Raw genomic sequence first — 3,373 nt, forward strand, 5'->3', positions numbered from 1 at the left:
TATTAATATTTTTTATAGAAACAATGATAAAGTCATAGTCAAAAATGTTTTATAAATATTTCATTTTTTTGTTTCAATTCTTCTAGTGATTAAATACAACAAATTTGAATAAAAAAAATATATTTATATATTAATAATAATTATCTAAAATTTTTTAAAAATGTATATTTTTAAAATAATTATTTGATACGTAACATATTGAATATAAAAATTGTTAAGATGAAGATATCAAGATAATATTATAGTCAATAATTAGATTTATTTTGAATATTTTAAAGATATAGATATAAAATATTATTAAATAATTTTTTTATTTATTTATTCATCGCATTTTTCAATAATAAAACATTTTTAAACTCTTATAACAAAAGAACATTCGAATCAATCAATATTTTAAATTGAAATGAAAAATCACTTTATAAACATTTCAATTATTAATATCCGATTAGCTAATTATAAATAGTTACTTGATATACATACATATATATTTATACTATTCTACTAAAATTCAGCACCAAATACTAATGAATAAATACGATTAAAATTAATATGTTATTCTCTTTTATAATTGTATCATAGTTACTATTTTTTGTTTCTTTATTGTCAATCGATTTTTGTGAATAATTGCTTTAAGATAATCAAAGATTTTCATATTTATATAATCTATGTTTTAAGAAAATGAAATGAATTCTCTTAAGGATGTCTTTGAGGGAATAGGCGGTAACTTATCAGGAATTTAGGCTCACCGAAGGTATCCCAAGGGAACTGAGTGGTAAAGCGCATGCTTCATAGACAGTAAGGGTTGTTACCCCTGAATAAAGACAGCATACTAGATTGTGTGGAGATGTTTCGTGATATAGATCACAGGAGAATATACAATACAATATACTTTCCAATCCAAAAATCATATGATATTATCATATACAATATTCGAAATTCAATATCAAAATTCGAAACACTTCGTATCGTATACAAAATAAATTAATTTATGAGCTCTTTATTATTACAATCATAAATTGGTTATCATATAATTTTTTCTTCTAAGTTCTTTATGTAGTTGAATCTCTGTAACTGCTCGAAAAGAGCAGATCTATTTTTAACATTTTTTTTACTAAATTATTACTAAAGCATAATATAAAAAACGATAAAAAACGAACAATTGATATATTGATTTTGGATGATTTTATACATTAAAAATACAAATTATATTTTGTGCAAAATCATAAATTCAGATTTGTCTCTTTTTTGTATCTAATAGAAAATGATATATTTGATTAATAAATTAATAAACAATAAATTAATATATTACATATGTTTTAATATATATTATTGATTAACATTTTTTTTATATTTTTTTATAATTACAAATCGAAAACAATTCGAAATTTGAAAAATTTGCCAAAAATTTAAATTAAATTAAAACTTATTAATTCAATAATTAATAATTACTATTTACAACAATTATTAATTATTACAATTTTTTATCTAAAATTGTTATATTTTTTTTATTCTAAAAATGTTATAAATAGATCTGTTCCTTATTTATTGTAAACTGTTCAATTGAAATGTAAATTTATTTTTGATAATTTATTAATTTTTTAATTATTATACGTAATATTATACATAATATATTATACATAATATATATATATTATCATATTTGATTAAAACTTTTAGTATTAAATAAATTTTTTTTTTTAATAAAAAAAAGAAAATTTCTGAATCAAAATATGATGAAAATCATATAGATTTTATTTTTTTTTTATTCTTTCCAAGTATATTATATACATATATACATATATATGAGATTTTGATGATATTGATAATATTATTATTTTAATCTCGATGTAACAATAAAATCTTCAAATCTTCAAAAGAAAATCAAAAAAGAATGTTATTAACTAATAACTTTAAAAATATTATATTAATAGATTTATTTTATATTTATTATATATATTACTTTAAAGTAATTGATAATATTTATTAATTTATGTATATATTTGAAGAAATAAGAAATCTATTTGCATTGAATTAGTAACTATATTTATTAGAAATAGTAAACATTATTATTGAATTGATACTTTTACTAAAATTTTAAGTAAATGTATATAATAGTAAATTTTTATTAATATTATAATAAAATAATGTCAAAAATAAGATATAAAATATTCTTTAAAGAATCGAAGTTATAATAATTAAAATTAATAGATACTGATAATAGATACTAATTAAATTATGCTATCATTATAACTTCGATCATTGTAATTTTATAATTTTGAATACATATATAATAAAACTATTACATATATAATAAAAATAAAAAATATAGAAAGTGCAGCATAGTATAAACATTTCGAATGTTAATAATCTAAAAAATTTCTAAGAAGAATTTTAGAATTTCTGAGATTTAACTTCCCGCTTATATTAATTAATATTGTAATCTTATCCTATACTAAATTGTTTTTGTTAATAACTTTTTAATGCTTACTAAATAAATTGTTATCACAACACTATTTACTGTGATGACTTTAACAACATATTAAAAAATCATTGAAGGCTTTTTGATATTTATCTAATTTTGCTATAAACTGTTCGCAATTCGAAGAATCCATACTGCTGGCAGCAATCGCAAATAGCACTGTAGACGCTGCATAACGATTTCAACGATCTGAGTACTGCATTTATATTGATTAGAACTATTTTTGTTCACAAAGCTCGTGAAAAAAAAAGCTAAAAAAGTTAACAAACTATTTAAAAAACTAAAAGTTAAATAGTTTCAAAAATATAATAGTTGTAAAAAAGTTTGTAAACATCTTTAGCCAATATAGATGTACCATAAAGTGTTTGAAGAATTTTGTCTCTCATTGTTCTGCGAAAAGAATTCGAATAAATAACTCATAATTAAAAAATTGGTTGAATAACTTTATATATTATATAACTTATATTTATATAACTTTATGCATCAAAACATTTTTTTTTTTCATATAAGTAAAATAATTACACAATAGAAAATAAATATATCATCATTTTTATCGCAATATGTTCTCCGCAAAACAATTCTAAAGAAAGCATAAATTGACTTGCATTTTGCCTAGTTTCATTTTCTTCTTGACTTCACAAGATCGTTTGTTACTACATATAAATAGCAATTCAAAATTATCAGATATTTCATGGATTAGTATCATAGCAAAAAACGTCACTAAAGATAAATCCCACTGACCACAATATCTCGATTCGCAAGGAAAACATGTACTGATCAAAATGAAATTTTTTTCTTGTTTCATGGATAATTATTCACATTAAATGTAACAATAATAGCTATATAATTTATTAATATAAATATATAAATTAATATATAAAATATTTATTTATA

The sequence above is a fragment of the Apis dorsata genome, unplaced genomic scaffold, assembly GCF_000469605.1.
Source record: "Apis dorsata unplaced genomic scaffold, Apis dorsata 1.3 scaffold_585, whole genome shotgun sequence".
In the NCBI taxonomy this organism is placed as follows: domain Eukaryota; kingdom Metazoa; phylum Arthropoda; class Insecta; order Hymenoptera; family Apidae; genus Apis; species Apis dorsata.